At 35.2% G+C, this 17,243-nt stretch overlaps 1 pseudogene; it reads left to right on the top strand.

The window, feature by feature from the left end:
* Positions 1-14,178, top strand: part of LOC127092198 (uncharacterized) — a 51,083-nt pseudogene extending 36,905 nt beyond the window's left edge.
* Positions 14,179-17,243: the final 3,065 nt, after the last annotated feature.

The raw sequence follows: 17,243 nt of genomic DNA, 5'->3' as shown, positions 1-17,243 counted from the left end.
GGAATCAAGATCTCAAATGGTAGAGGCTTGGAATTCATCAAGGCATTGTTCAGTCAACCAAAACCCTAGCAAAGTCAACTGTGGTCAACTGTGCATTTAATCAGGGATTTAATGGTGGGAGATGGTTGGAAAGGTCTCATTCATGTCCATATAAGTCTCATATAACATCTCAAAGATCAACATTGAAGAATTGGAGGTCAGACAAAAAGTTTCCAAAAACAGTAAGTGACCTGTAATTTCAAACTGCCAAAAATGGAAAGGTCTTCTCCTCAACTTTACATCATCAAGCAAGCTTCAAATCAAATTTTGTCCAACATGAAAGTTGAAGATATTGCTCTCACCTTTCCAAAAAGTCCAAGAACATCCATTTCTCATTTGTGGTTGGCAAGTTATGATCAAATCATTGTCAAGAATTTTTGAACTTCAACAAGGCATAACTTTTAAACCAAAAGGCCAATTCATGTGATTCTTTTTCGAGCAAATCCCATTTGACATGAGCTATCATAATCCATCATTACATTTCATCAAAAATCATCACATAAAAAGTCCATTTTTCAAGTGAATCAATTTGAATTTTGGTGGAAAAAAGGTCATTTTGAAAAGTACACATGATTTTCACTCCAAACCAATTGCAATGGCCTTAAAACAGAAATTTGGATTTGCTGCAAGTGGAATTTTACTGTTCCATTGGTTACATTTGAAAAAGGGCATTTTGGCATTTTTGCATAAAGCTTCATTTTACTAATCCAATCCATTTTGCCTAATCATGTTTAACAATGCTGATTAACAAGGGGTATTTAAACCTAATCATAACAGAATTCTGGATCAACACTTCACAATCTCAGATCCAAACTCAAAATCTCTCAAATTCTCTAAAACTTTTTTCACTTTGTTCATCAAATTTCACCATTCTTTTTGCTTGTTCTTGTGCTAGTCTTGATCTGCAGGAAGTGTTGAAGATCTGTTGAAGCAAAATTGTGGAGAATTCTTGAAGATCGTGGTTGTTGAAAGTTGAAGATTCACATGGCAGTTGAAGATTTCTGCGCATTCAAGCTTTGTTGAGCTGAAGTTTTGCTTCCATTCATCTTCCTATTGATCATTGAGCATCTGTTTCTACAATTGGAGCCTTGAAACAAGCCAATTAAGATCTGCATCATCAAAGAGGTAAGAATTCGAATCCTCCAATTCTTGCAATTCTCATGTGGCTTTGGTAGATCTTTTGTTGTAGATCATGATGAACTTTAAATCGGGCATTTTCATTAAATATTAAGGAAGATATCTGGATTTAAAGTTTGGTTGTTAGAACTTCTTTTGATTGATCCTTTTGATAGGAGTAAATTTAGATGAAATCAATGCCATATTAGTGCTGTACATGATGAGAGGATTTGATCCATATAAGTTTCATTGATTTCTGTGATGAAAATTTCTTGAGCATGATGAACAGCATGAAGATGATGAAGAACATTAAGCTTCTGTTTCCAGAACGCGTTTCAATCTTGCCTAGCCATATTTGCATGTGTTTTTGCTGTTTGTAAGCCATGTGACCTATCATAACGCGCCACGCACTTAAGTGGAACGCAGCGTTTCACTTAAGTGGCGCTCCTTTTTGAATTGTCCAGGGGATCGATTCCCCGCTCCTCACAAAATCCCTTGGCCTTGTGTATTTTCTTCATGTTATGTTTATCATGTTTACATGCCTTCCTTTTCACATTTTTTATTTTTTCTTCCACATGAAAAATCCATAACTCTCTCAATATTTGTCCAATCAACATGAGATTTTTTCCACCATGATACTTATGATGTCTTCTATTTTTTGATGATTTTTAATGAATTTGTGCACGGCTGAAAAAAATAATTGCCTAGGGTTTGTTCTCACATGTCATTTCTTACACATAGCTTGCCATTTCATTTGTGAAATCATGATGCTTGATCCAAAATTCTTGAAATTTTACATGTGTAATCTAGACTCATTCCTGGTCATTTTGGTATATAGTTTGTGATTTTTGCCTTTCTGGATTGTGAGATATGATGTGATCTTTGAAGGTGTGACAATGTGTGTCACACCATTTCTTGTTCATTTTGTGGAATTTCTTTACCATGCCATATGAACTTGAATTGACCTGGATTTTTGCATGTTGATACTTATGGATGTTAAGTTTAAGCATGACTTTTCCTGGAATTTTGGAATGCATTTTCTATTTGTTTGAGAATTTCTCCCCTGTTTGACCAATTGTGAACCTTTTGTGAGTCATGATCTTATATGATTTGTGAAATCCTTGGTGTTTATTGGATGGACCTAAAATTTGGCATGTGTATTATAGACATCTTTAAGTTTGCCATGGTTTTGGTTTCATTCATTTATCATGTTTGGTTCCTGTTTTATGCTTGCTTAAAGTTGATGCATGATTTGATGCCTTGTATGAGCTTGTTTGAATATGCTTTGATTTGTTGATTTTAAGTGACATGCTTCCATTTATCCAAATGCAATGATTTTTGGTGTGTTGCTCATTGAATGTGTTCTGGTTAGGCATGAGTTTTCTTGGAATTTATTGAGACATTTTGGTATTGATATGCTTGTGTTCATTCGGTTTACATCATTGAGTTCTCAACTTGCCTAGTTTGACATGATTTGTTTGTGAAATGCAATTGGTGTATGATTTTGATATGAGACCAATTGGACTTTGTTCTTATTTGATTAATCTTGATTTTGGTCAACTTTCATGTTCTGTTTTGGTCCATTTCTCTTTCTTTGACCCTAGGCCTTGGCCTAAGGGTTTGCTTCTCATGTCTGAGTTTGATTTTCAGGTTGAAGAAGCAATTGCTTTAAGAGGATTAATTCAAGTTGATTGAGTTTGGTTTATCTGATTGTTATGGACTAACTCGGTTTATTTTGTAGGATGCTAGCTCATTTGATTTGAGTTTGTGCTTTGCACATGTGTTTGATTGTGTTGACTGTTGGCTCTTATCTTGTCTGTTTTGACTTTGTGATTGGTATACTGATTATATTTGATTGATTTCAGGTACCTTAGTTGCTATAGTTCCATTGAGAACTTGCTTTTGCTTTGCTTGATAGCTTAAGCATTGAGGTAGAATCTCTTGTCTCCATGTAGTCTGGAAGACCTGACTTGTTACTTAGCCAGGCACCTGTCTGAAGTCCTCCTTAAGAGGCAATGTTTGTGATTGTTTATCTTTGTCCCCAAGCAGGAAAAGTCCTTTGAATAAGGCAATTGGTAGATAGAAGAGATGTATAGTCCATCTCCTACTAGTCTGTGTGTCTTCCCTTTGCTCACATTACATGTTTGTAGCATTGTGGATCTAAACCCAAGATCTATAGAGTCAATAACTTGTGGAGAGAGTTCCAACTTTCTGAACTCCCATACCTTCTGATATTCAATGCTCTCCCTGACCAGGGATAAGAGTGATGAGGCACACCCCTCATATCCTTTCATCTGCTTCACCTTAACTCTCAATGTTAAGGTTAAGAGCACCACTTACCTCATTCCAGTTGACTTTAAAGTCTAACCCTTGCTTGAGCCTAATTGCTTGGTTATAGTGTGTGCTAAATGACTTTGTTTGATTGATCGCTTGGTTCATTTGTACATGTTTGTTTGCATACCTTTGTGCATTTATCATCATTAATTGTTCATTATTGCATGATCATCATTTCATATCTTTGTGATTCATCTCTGGTTTACCCATTGAGGACAACTGTAAGTCCATTCTTTGGCTATTGATCCTATGATTTGGAAGGGATTGAGTGTAAGACCATTTCATTTGGCCACTTATGTCCATTGCTTGTTTGTTTGTTGTATGTGAGGATGCAATTGTAAGACCATGTTGTTGGCATTTGTATTCCCATGATCATCTATTGGAGATTAGAGTAAGCCCAGATAGATTGGCATCTGATATCCATGTTTTGTATTTTCTTTGTGAGGATGCAATTGTAAGACCATGTTGTTGGCATTTGTATTCCTATGATCATCTGTTAGAGGTTAGAGTAAGTCCAGATAGATTGGCATCTGACATCCATGTTTTGATTCTTTGAAGATTGGTATAAGTCCAGTTGATTGGCATCCGGTATCCACCCCTTTTGTTTTATTTTGCTTTGTGAGATTGGAGTAAGTCCATTTATTGGCATCCGGTATCATTGTTTTGTTTTAGGAGATTGGTGTAAATCCATTTATTGGTATCCGATATCCGCCTTTGTTTGTGAGATTGGTATAAGTCCATTGATGGCATCCGGTATCACCTTGCTTTTATTTGCTTACTTGTTTTGTTGCCTTATTCCAAAGGACACACTTGAACCATCTTCTATATGATTTCAAGAGGTGAACTTCTGAGAAGTTTTACACTCCATTCTCCATACCCTCTTTGTCCTAAACCTTTTCACACTTTGTTTTCAAAACTTTGACTTGTTGTGCAAACATCTTCATGTCTTTTCAAATTAGAAACCTGGACCCTAAGTCCTTGACTTTTCAAACTTCATTTCATAACATTTCTTTGAATCAATCCTAATCATACCTTGACCATATTTTGTAAATAATCATAATCAATTAACTTCACTCATTCAATTGTTTTGGGGCTTTGTCCATTGTTAATATGCTTTCATGCATTAGCCATAGGTTTCAATTACCATAGTGGTTGATGTAAATCTTACCTTGTCCTTGGTGAGTTGACTGTAAGACTTCCGTACTGAAAACAGGGTTAACCCCTCTAGTACGTCGAAGCCGTCCTCGCATGGTGGATTGTTGATTCAGGTTGAGTTTTCTCCCATTGGTAATGAAAAGCCTTAGAGCTTGTGTTTTAAAATGAACTCACTAATTTTTGGAAATCTTTTAGCCGAACTACGGCGTTTTGATCCTTACCTTTGATGGAAGGTACGTAGGCAACGGGTTCATCCGTTCAAGCACAAAAATAATAAAAATGTACATTCTTTTCTCATCATCCCATTCATGTTTGCACAATATGTCATAAACAAATAAACATTTTTATACAACAAGTGTGAAAAGGGCTCCCTAGGAGTACCTAGGACGTTTTGGGTGCCTAACACCTTCCCATTGCGTAATTTACCCCTTACCCAGATCTCTGACCTTTTCATTAGTTTTCTATGTGTAAAACTTCTTAGGCTTTTGTTCGCTTTTTAGCCAGTCCTTTGGATAAATAAAAGTGTGGTGGCGACTCGATTCTTTGTATACTTTGCTTTTGGTTTAGTCAATAAATCATAAAGCGACGAATACACCGCTACAGAAAAGTGGCGACTTCACTGGGGATTGAGCGAGTTTTCAATAGGCAAAAACTGCCACAACAACCATTCTGCAGACTAAGCTGGGAAAAATGGAAAGCAACCATGCTGAGGAGAGAAACAACAACTCCGCTAGCGACTGCACTGGGGAACAACCCCAACAACAAAGCAGGAGAAAGAGGATACAACCAAGCCAGGAATATGAACAAATGTCTTACCTGTTGGAAATCATGCCACCCTCGGGAGAGCACTGAGACATTCTGGAGTATCCTTTCACCATTGTGAATATCCACTTTGTTTAAAACAAAAATTTTGAAAAATTCTTTGTTTAAAACAATGATATTTTATCAATTAAAACATGCAAAACATTTGTTGAATTGAAACAAATAGGAGTGCAAATAATTGGATAAAAAGCTCAAATTGATTTGGCGAATGGTAGCCTGCAAATGGCAAGACTCCATAGATCTGTACAAATTTGAAATCAGTGATATATATTGGAAGAGGGCTACATTGAACATAATGATCCTTTCTCTACCAATTTGAATCTTGATGTATTCGAAGCTTCGGTTGACGACGAATCGAGAATCTCTGACGAAAAGACGGCTACGGAACAGAAAGTCTTGTCAGGATGCAGTTACTTGCCAAATCCCTAATTTTTGCCTAGATTGCCCCAGCAGAGTCGCCACTTTTCTGTAGCGGTGTATTCGTCGCTTTATGATTTTTTGACTAAACCAAAAGCAAAGTATACAAAGAATCGAGTCGCCACCGCACTTTTATTTATCCAAAGGACTGGCTAAAAAGCGAACAAAAGCCTAAGAAGTTTTACACATAGAAAACTAATGAAAAGGTCAGAGATCTGGGTAAGGGGTAAATTACGCAATGGGAAGGTGTTAGGCACCCATCACGTCCTAGGTACTCCTAGAGAGCCCTTTTCACACTTGTTGTATAAAAATGTTTATTTGTTTATGACATATTGTGCAAACATGAATGGGATGATGAGAAAAGAATGTACATTTTTATTATTTTTGTGTTTGAACGGATGAACCCGTTGCCTACGTACCTTTCCATACAAAGGTAAAGGATCAAAACGCCGTAGTTCGGCTAAAAGATTTCCAAAAATTAGTGAGTTCATTTTAAAACACAAGCTCTAAGGCTTTTCATTACCAATGGGAGAAAACTCAACCTGAATCAACAATCCACCATGCGAGGACGACTTCGACGTACTAGAGGGGTTAACCCTGTTTTCAGTACGGAAGTCTTACAGTCAACTCACTAAGGACAAGGTAAGATTTACATCAACCACTATGGTAATTGAAACCTATGGCTAATGCATGAAAGCATATTAACAATGGACAAAGCCACAAAACAATTGAATGGGTGAAGTTAATTGATTATGATTATTTACAAAATATGGTCAAGGTATGATTAGGATTGATTCAAAGAAATGTTATGAAATGGAGTTTGAAAAGTCAAGGACTTAGGGTCCAGGTTTCTAATTTGAAAAGACATGAAGATGTTTGCACAACAAGTCAAAGTTTTGAAAACAAAGTGTGAAAAGGTTTAGGACAAAGAGGGTATGGAGAATGGAGTGTAAAACTTCTCAGAAGTTCACCTCTTGAAATCATATAGAATATGATTCAAGTGTGTCCTTTGGAATAAGGCAACAAAACAAGTAAGCAAATAAAAGCAAGGTGATACCGGATGCCATCAATGGACTTATACCAATCTCACAAACAAAGGCGGATACCGGATACCAATAAATGGATTTACACCAATCTCCTAAAACAAAACAATGATACCGGATGCCAATAAATGGACTTACTCCAATCTCACAAAGCAAAATAAAACAAAATGGGTGGATACCGGATGCCAATCAACTGGACTTATACCAATCTTCAAAGAATCAAAACATGGATGTCAGATGCCAATCTATCTGGACTTACTCTAACCTCCAACAGATGATCATAGGAATACAAATGCCAACAACATGGTCTTACAATTGCATCCTCACAAAGCAAATACAAAACATGGATATCAGATGTCAATCTATCTGGGCTTACTCTAATCTCCAATAGATGATCATGGGAATACAAATGCCAACAACATGGTCTTACAATTGCATCCTCACATACAACAAACAAACAAGCAATGGACATAAGTGGCCAAATGAAATGGTCTTACACTCAATCCCTTCCAAATCATAGGATCAATAGCCAAAGAATGGACTTACAGTTGTCCTCAATGGGTAAACCAGAGATGAATCACAAAGATATGAAATGATGATCATGCAATAATGAACAATTAATGATGATAAATGCACAAAGGTATGCAAACAAACATGTACAAATGAACCAAGCGATCAATCAAACAAAGTCATTTAGCACACACTATAACCAAGCAATTAGGCTCAAGCAAGGGTTAGACTTTAAAGTCAACTGGAATGAGGTAAGTGGTGCTCTTAACCTTAACATTGAGAGTTAAGGTGAAGCAGATGAAAGGATATGAGGGGTGTGCCTCATCACTCTTATCCCTGGTCAGGGAGAGCATTGAATATCAGAAGGTGTGGGAGTTCAGAAAGTTGGAACTCTCTCCACAAGTTATTGACTCTATAGATCTTGGGTTTAGATCCACAATGCTACAAACATGTAATGTGAGCAAAGGGAAGACACACAGACTAGTAGGAGATGGACTATACATCTCTTCTATCTACCAATTGCCTTATTCAAAGGACTTTTCCTGCTTGGGGACAAAGATAAACAATCACAAACATTGCCTCTTAAGGAGGACTTCAGACAAGTGCCTGGCTAAGTAACAAGTCAGGTCTTCCAGACTACATGGAGACAAGAGATTCTACCTCAATGCTTAAGCTATCAAGCAAAGCAAAAGCAAGTTCTCAATGGAACTATAGCAACTAAGGTACCTGAAATCAATCAAATATAATCAGTATACCAATCACAAAGTCAAAACAGACAAGATAAGAGCCAACAGTCAACACAATCAAACACATGTGCAAAGCACAAACTCAAATCAAATGAGCTAGCATCCTACAAAACAAACCGAGTTAGTCCATAACAATCAGATAAACCAAACTCAATCAACTTGAATTAATCCTCTTAAAGCAATTGCTTCTTCAACCTGAAAATCAAACTCAGACATGAGAAGCAAACCCTTAGGCCAAGGCCTAGGGTCAAAGAAAGAGAAATGGACCAAAACAGAACATGAAAGTTGACCAAAATCAAGATTAATCAAATAAGAACAAAGTCCAATTGGTCTCATATCAAAATCATACACCAATTGCATTTCACAAACAAATCATGTCAAACTAGGCATGTTGAGAACTCAATGATGTAAACAGAATGAACACAAGCATATCAATACCAAAATGGCTTAATAAATTCCAAGAAAAATCATGCCTAACCAGAACACATTCAATGATCATCCTACCAAAAATCATGGCAATTGGATGAGTGGAAGCATGGAAATTAAATTCACCAAGTCATGGTATGCATATACAAGCTCATACAAGGCACTAAATCATGCATCAACTTCAAGCAATCATAAAACAGAAACCAAACATGATAAATGAATGAAACCAAAGCCATGGCAAACTTCAAGGTGTCTATAATACACATGCCAAATTTTAGGTCCATCCAATAAACACTAAGGATTTCACAAATCATATAAGATCATGACTCACAAAAGGTTCACAATTGGTCAAACAGGGGAGAAATTCTTAAACAAATAGAAAATGCATTCCAAGATTCCAGCAAAAATCATGCTCAAACTTAACATCCATAAGTATCAACATGCAAAAATCCAGGTCAATTCAAGTTCAATAGGCATAGTAAAGAAATTCCACAAAATAAACAAGAAATGGTGTGACATACATTGTCACACCTCCAAAGATCACATCATATCTCACAATCCAGGAAGGCAAAAATCACAAACTATATACCAAAATGACCAGGAATGAGTCTAGATTGTGCATGTATAATTTCAAGAATTTGGGATCAACCATCATGATTTCATGAACAAAATGGTAGGCAAGGTGCAAGAAATGACATGTTCACATAAACCCTAGCCAAAACAGCAATCCACACGTGCACAATTTCCACAAAAATCATCAAAAAATACTAGACATGGCAAGGATCATCATGGAAAAAACCTCACACTATTTGGACAAATGGTTTGAGAGTTATGAATTATTTAAGGAAAAGAAAAAATAAAAAAAACAAGAACAAAGCATGGTGAAACATGGAAGCATATGTGAAAAAATGCTAAAGCCAAAAGAGGAAATGGTGCCGCCCGGAATCGATCCTCATCCATATTCAAAACTGGCGCGTTTCAAGTGAAACGCGCCGTTTCACTAATACACATGGCAGCGTTTCATTGGTTTCATGGCGGAAAAACACAAAAAACATGCAAAATAAAGGCCAGGCGGATCGAAGGAAATTCTGGAAACGAAAATGTAACAAACTCATCGTGTTCTTGCTGTTCATCATCACCAAGATCCAATGTTCACAGAAATGCACGAAAATTATATGAATCGAATCCTCATTCAACACACATCAATAATCTAGCATTGATTTAACCTAATTTTACTCATGGCAAAAGAATTGAGCAAAACAAGTTTCACAATCCAGATTTCAAATCCACATAACTTGCTCAAGACTTAATGAAATTGCACGATTCAAATTGCAGAATGCTCTACATGCTAAGATCTACCAAAGCCACATGATAATTATGAGAATTGGAGTGGTCGAGTTCTTACCTCTTTGAAGGTGCAGATCTTGATTCGTGCTCCTCAAGGCCTCAATTATGAAAACAGATGCTCAATGATGTTTGGATGAATGTTTGGAAGCAAAACTTCAGCTCAACAAAGCTTGAATGCGCAGAAATCTTCAACTGCCATGTGAATCTTCAACTTTCAACAACCACGATCTTCAAGAATTCTCCACAATTTTGCTTCAACAGATCTTCAACACTTCCTGCAGATCAAGACTAGCACAAGAACAAGCAAAAAGAATGGTGAAATTTGATGAACAAAGTGAAAAAAGTTTTAGAGAATTTGAGAGAATTTGAGAGATTTTGAGTTTGGATCTGAGATTGTGAAGTGTTGATCCAGAATTCTGTTATGATTAGGTTTAAATACCCCTTGTTAATCAGCATTGTTAAACATGATTAGGCAAAATGGATTGGGTTAGTAAAATGAAGCTTTATGCAAAAATGCCAAAATGCCCTTTTTCAAATGTAACCAATGGAACAGTAAAATTCCACTTGCAGCAAATCCAAATTTTTGTTTTAAGGCCATTGCAATTGGTTTGGAGTGAAAATCATGTGTACTTTTCAAAATGACCTTTTTTCCACCAAAATTCAAATTGATTCACTTGAAAAATGGACTTTTTATGTGATGATTTTTGATGAAATGTAATGATGGATTATGATAGCTCATGTCAAATGGGATTTGCTCGAAAAAGAATCACATGAATTGGCCTTTTGGTTTAAAAGTTATGCCTTGTTGAAGTTCAAAAATTCTTGACAACGATTTGATCATAACTTGCCAACCACAAATGAGAAATGGATGTTCTTGGACTTTTTGGAAAGGTGAGAGCAATATCTTCAACTTTCATGTTGGACAAAATTTGATTTGAAGCTTGCTTGATGATGTAAAGTTGAGGAGAAGACCTTTCCATTTTTGGCAGTTTGAAATTACAGGTCACTTACTATTTTTGGAAACTTTTTGTCTGACCTCCAATTCTTCAATGTTGATCTTTGAAATGTTATATGAGACTTATATGGACATGAATGAGACCTTTCCAACCATCTCCCACCATTAAATCCCTGATTAAATGCACAGTTGACCACAGTTGACTTTGCTAGGGTTTTGGTTGACTGAACAATGCCTTGATGAATTCCAAGCCTCTACCATTTGAGATCTTGATTCCAAATGATATCACAACTCATATGAATTCTTGATGAATGATCATGGTGCCCAAATTCTTCAGAATGACCACCATATATGGCTCAATGACTTGCTTGTGACTGGCTTGACCTAATGTTGCTTCATCTGCAAGTAACTGGCTTGACCTAATGTTGCTTCATCTGCAAGTAACAAGGTTAGATGACAATATTTTTGTACTTTTGGGTTAGTAAATAAATGAAAAGCAATGATATACAAATGCTAAACATGCTTGGTGATCAAGAACCACACTCAAGATGACCCACCCACAAAGAGGGAGGCAAGGTGCACAATGATCCTTGAGGCAATGATATGATATGATATGATGTCATGAGGGATCTTAGGGACAAAATTGGGGTCTTACAGATGCCCCTATTTAAGGTCATTCTACCCGGAGAAGTGGAGTTTAGAAATCTTCATCTTGACGCGGTAGAATGGGCTTAAATAACAGTAATGGGACAAATTTTGGTCCCTAAGAGACCTCATGATGCAAATGTATGCATGCAAAAGACACAAAACTCTGTGGGGATATGGTTCACACAGAAGAAAAGACGATCCATCGGAGTAATACACTCACCAGGAACAGAGACTCTAACAGGACTCTTATTGGGGATAAAAGGAAAAGAGTGCGTGAGCAGGACACGACTCTGAATTGGGGAAAAACAAAACTGACACAGACTGGTGACTTTACTGGGGAAGCAAAGGACTCACACTGGGGAAGCAAAGGTCTCCTTCTCGGAACACACTAGTCTCCTTTTCCCTTTATTTTTCATTTGGTTTTTGAAATTGTACTAAATGTAATTCTTCCAATTATGTAAATGAAAATAGATTTTTGGTCATACAAAAATTATTGCAATTGTTGATATATATGTTTGCAAATGATATACTAAATTCATTGAAAATAAAAATAAATAAACAAGCATTGCATTTCATGCATCATTTGCATAAGCAGGTTTCTCTTTCAAAAGACTTCTCATCCCATGCATCACGACTTGTGGGTAACTGTTGTAGGCTAGTCCTAAATCCAAAATTTGGAGAGGCTGAATTCCAACCATCTTATAAATATCATTATTGGCACAAAAATATGTATGATTGTTTTTACTTATAAGTCACTCCATCTCCGTTACTCAAAAAATTGACATGAGCGTTATAATGTTATCCTTGTAAGTCCACCCGTGACTATCACACCGAAGCTATAATGTTATCCTTGTAAGTCCACCCGTGACTATCACACCGAAGCAACGTGCATCGCATTATTGTTGAGTTGTACCAATAATTATGGTTCTAACACGAAACATACACATGCACACATACACACCAATAATTTTGGTCCCAACACGGAACCCACACTCGCGCGCACACACATTTCATGATATCTACGTTATCTAATTTTATTCAAAATTTATTATTAGTATTTGATTTATATATTTTTGTATTTAAATTTGAATTTAAGTTTCCTTAATAAAATATTAATATTCAACTAAAATAAATAGTTAGCTTTCGACTTCTTTAAAATTAAATCTTATATTTAAATTTTAAAAAATAATTGAGCTGTTAAAAAAATAAATTTATCTACAAAAGATATGCCCAAATTGATTAACGTATAGATTTTAATTCATATTTTCCGAAATATAGTTAGAGAGTTTTAAGGATGTTGATATGCTTTAATTCATATTTTCCGGAATATAGTTAGAGAGTTTTAAGGATGTTGATATGCTTTAGGATTAGGAAATATTATTTAAATTCACTCAGCACAGTTACGGTAACCCTAGTCCTAAACCTTGTCTCTAATTGTGATTGATATGGAGCCGGATAGATTTAGTTGGTTACCGGAGCATGTTATAGACAAGATTCTGTCATACTTGCCGATTAGAGAAGCAGCCGGAACAAGTGTTTTATCTAGCAAATGGAATAACCAGTGGTACACACTATCACGTCTAGTATTTGATACAGATTGTGTCTCTAATATTGCACCTTCCAGAGACCCTTCGCTTTTCAATAACAAGTTTCTACAAATCGTTAACCATGTACTTTTACTTCATTACGGGCCAATCATCGTGTTCAAGATGTGCAACTACAATGATAAATTCACTTGTGTGATTCCTAAGACTGATATTGATCGCTGGATTCATCATCTAATTGGAAGATCTATTCAAAAGCTTGTACTAGATGTTTGGATAGAAAAAGACTATAAGATACCTTGCCGCTTATTCTCTTGTCAAAGTTTACGTATTTTAAAGTTATTGTGGTGTTGGCTTAAACCTCCTACAAAGTTTCAAGGTTTCAAGAAATTGAAAAGTCTTGAGCTGTATCGGATTACTATATCCCAACATGATTTTGAAAATTTGATATCCGGCTGCAATTTGCTAGAAAGTTTGGTATTGGGAAACCTTGATGGTGTCACCCAAATTAATATTCATGCACCAAATCTTAAACATCTTGATATTTTTGATACATTTGAGGATATAACCTTTCATAAAACTTTTCAATTAACTACTGTGTATGTGAATTTAAGTTCGTATTTGAACTCTAAAAGCAATCAAAGTAGATTGCATGGAGGCTCTAGCAATTTGCTTAAATTTTTCGATCATAGACCTCACATCGAAAACCTATCGGTTCATAATTATTTTTTAAAGGTATAAAATGCTCTAAAATCTCATCAGCCTTGAATTTGATTGTAGAAGTGACCCACCAAATGATTGTCTAAGTCAACACTACAAAAAAATTTATAAGTATTAAAAATATTATATTCATATCCTGATTTAGAGTTGTTTGTTTACAGTATTTGGCTGCAGGTGTTGTGCCGGTGAAGCTTCCTACTCTCTGTACCGATCTAGATTGTCTTTCCATATGCATAAACTTTGATGATTTGAAAGAAATTTCAGCTGCTCTTTGTTTGCTAAGAAGCTCACCTAATCTTCAAACATTAGAAATTTCTGTGAGTATTTATTTATAGTTTATTTTTTTAGTTCTGTGGGTGCATTTGCATATTCTAGATTTATTTTTAAAAAGTTATTAAATTCTAAGATTTGCATATTCTAAATTTCTTACTTAATATGTTTAGTGTTTACGAAAAACTTATTTTTGTTAAACTCAAGATTAAGTTATTTTTTATAAAGAATTCTAGATTGAATTCCATAACTTGTATGTGAGTTATTATTGCTAGCAAAAGTTATGAATCAATTGCAGTTTGGATTGAGTTAGTTATATATGGTCTGGTGGTAAGTAAATTTCTACAAAATAAGAGACTATTTTACCTAATTTTCCATCTTTTATCTTTAGAGTTTTGATATATGTTTTTCTTATAGGCACGGATTGACCAGCATAGTGTTCCTTTGACACCTATCAGTGACACCTATTGTTGGGAAGAAACATTTTTTAAACCAGAAACACCCATTCAAGTACTAAGTGTGTCAATAGATAACATCTCTGGCCTCCAACTTGAACTAGATTTTATCAGATTTTTACTTCTCTATTCACCCGTGCTCGAAAAAATGATCGTGAAGCCTGATGTAAATGTTAGACCAGAGTTGGTTACCGGACTAATTCGTTTTAAAAGAGAGTCCAGAGATGCTGAAGTTATTTACGTGCAAAAGGAAGGTTAAGTGGAAAATTATGAGTGATTGACACTATAGTTTTTTTTGTTATTGATAATATATTGTCAAAGTGATATTATTTAGTGTTCTTCAAACTTTTTCACATATTCATCATTTTTGAGGTTCAAAAACATCTTACACTCTTTGAATATATGAAGTACTGCTAAGTTGTATGCTCATGCTATTTCTAAGCTTTCATTGAAATTCACTCTATACAACGAAGTAGAAATTGAAAAGGAAGTTTGAACCGTGAATTGCCCGTTAGACTTGCATTGCTATAAGTTTTAAAAAAATATAATATTAATATTTATATTATCTTATTCAAAAAATAACACATATTAATTTTTCTCATCTCACTAAATTTTATCTTTATTTTATTCAATATTTCTCTTTTAAATTTTATGCAATAATATAATCAACCATCTTTCTTATATTAAATATTTGAATATTATTTTATACAATTTATACATGTATTGTATTTAAAACTATATTATAGTATTTATAAAAGTTAATATAGTACTTAAAAATATATTATGTTTAAAATTATCTAAATTTTAATTTCAGTTATAATAAACATTACGAGGTTTGTATTTTATGTTTTATTTATAAAAAATGGTTTAGGACGCAGGGTAGCTCGAAGTCCAACTTTGGACGGGCTCGATTGTAATTTTTTAGTGTATATTACAACAGGTTTTTTTTGGCCCATCCTTAAAAAGTCTAAGGCTCGCTAGGGCCAATTCGCTTAGGGTCTAGTAGGCTACTTTGACAGCTCTAGGTACAAGAGCTACCAGATCAAATCACCACCGCAACAATTAATCTGAAATAAATAAACGTCTAAAAAATCCAAGTAACCAAATGATGCGCAATACACCACCGCAACAATTAATCTGAAATAAATAAACGTCTAAAAAATCCAAGTAACCAAATGATGCGCAATACTAAAAATATTCTATTTTCCTGTGGATTCTAGCAAAATTTCTTCAGGAAACATATTTCCTGTTGATTTTCATGTCGGTATTGATTTCCAGCTAAAACATTTGTGGGTAATTATTTCGACAAGAAGATCCAATGAAAAATCCGCAGTAAATTCATAGGAATTCTATAGTAAATTACACAGCTTCTCCTGGATAGGTTCCTTTTAAGAGAGAACTTATTTAATATAAAGCTGACCATTGATCACAGGATTACTTTGTGTCCTTTCTGTGACATTTCTATCCGGTCATCTTCTCACCAGTTTGTCACGTGTGACTTCACTAGTTCAATTTGGTATAGAATTTTTAGTTGGTTCGAGTGGTATTTATCCTTTCTTAAGGATCCTATACTTCTCTTTGAGAGTTTTATTTCCTTTGGAGGCGTGGAAAAATCTAGGGGGGTTTCTATGATCTAACATGTCGTGGTGTGGACCATTTAGAAGGCTCGAAACGAGATTTGTTTTTCTGCTCTACAACAAACGTGAAAGAAAGGGATGAGATGAGTATTGTTTTAACTTTGAAATGGTTTTAGGGTTGATCATAGGGGAAACCTTGCACCTTCACGGATTGACTATGAGCCATATCCTTTGGATTAAGCAATAGCAGATTGAGATCTCAATAAGGTTTTGAGTGTTATATTTTATTTCTTTTCCATGGAGGTTTTTGATCCGGTGTTAGTGGTCTAGTGAGCTTGAGTTCTAGCTTGATCCTCGTTTGACTTGTAGATTCTCAGAGGGAGCCTCTCTTAGATTTTTGGAGTTTATTTGTGCGATTTATTGGTTTTTGTAGTGTTGCCTTATTTTTGTATGAAGTTTTTTCCTTTGTAGCTTTTGATTATATAAAGAAATAAAACTTAAGACATGAAAATATATACTTAAAAGTAAAAGAGATTGGGGGAGAGATAGTGTACACATGATTTATACTAGTTGGGTGCACTCTTCCTTGCTTTGCACTTAATCCAAACTCCAATGAAAGACCGTTGAAAATTCGTTTGGTTTTCCACTATAATATAAATTATTACTAAGAGTTTTTTAGTATAACTGATATTCAAAACAAAATTAAACCCTTCAAGCCTAACAATGCTTAAGCCAACATTGGTCTGAATTTCAATTTCCCTTATGCTGAGCCAAAAAACTAAAATTACCAATTCACAAGATCTTAGTGATCTTTAGCCAATTACAAAATGAAATTGCAAGTATCATAAAAACTTGTATGGAGGTCATTCAAACATTTGTTATAGCAGGGTTAGGAATCCCAAATATCAGGACCAAAGCCCTAATCAAACATCGTGTCTACCTTGTCAAATACCTGCAAAATAAAGACTACTCTTAGTAAGTGCATCTTGTAGCTGATAGTCGTATACTCAAAATTTTCAACTTAAGGGCACTCATCATGTTATGGGTTTGTCACCGTATATCATATTTCCCTCAATATGTTGAAGGATCCTTCTAGGGGGTACCAACTATCATAAAAAT

The sequence above is a fragment of the Lathyrus oleraceus genome, chromosome 6 (assembly GCF_024323335.1).
Source record: "Lathyrus oleraceus cultivar Zhongwan6 chromosome 6, CAAS_Psat_ZW6_1.0, whole genome shotgun sequence".
Taxonomy (NCBI): Eukaryota; Viridiplantae; Streptophyta; class Magnoliopsida; order Fabales; family Fabaceae; genus Lathyrus; species Lathyrus oleraceus.
Note: the sequence above shows the minus strand (reverse complement) of the source record. Positions and strands in the feature narration are given on the sequence as shown.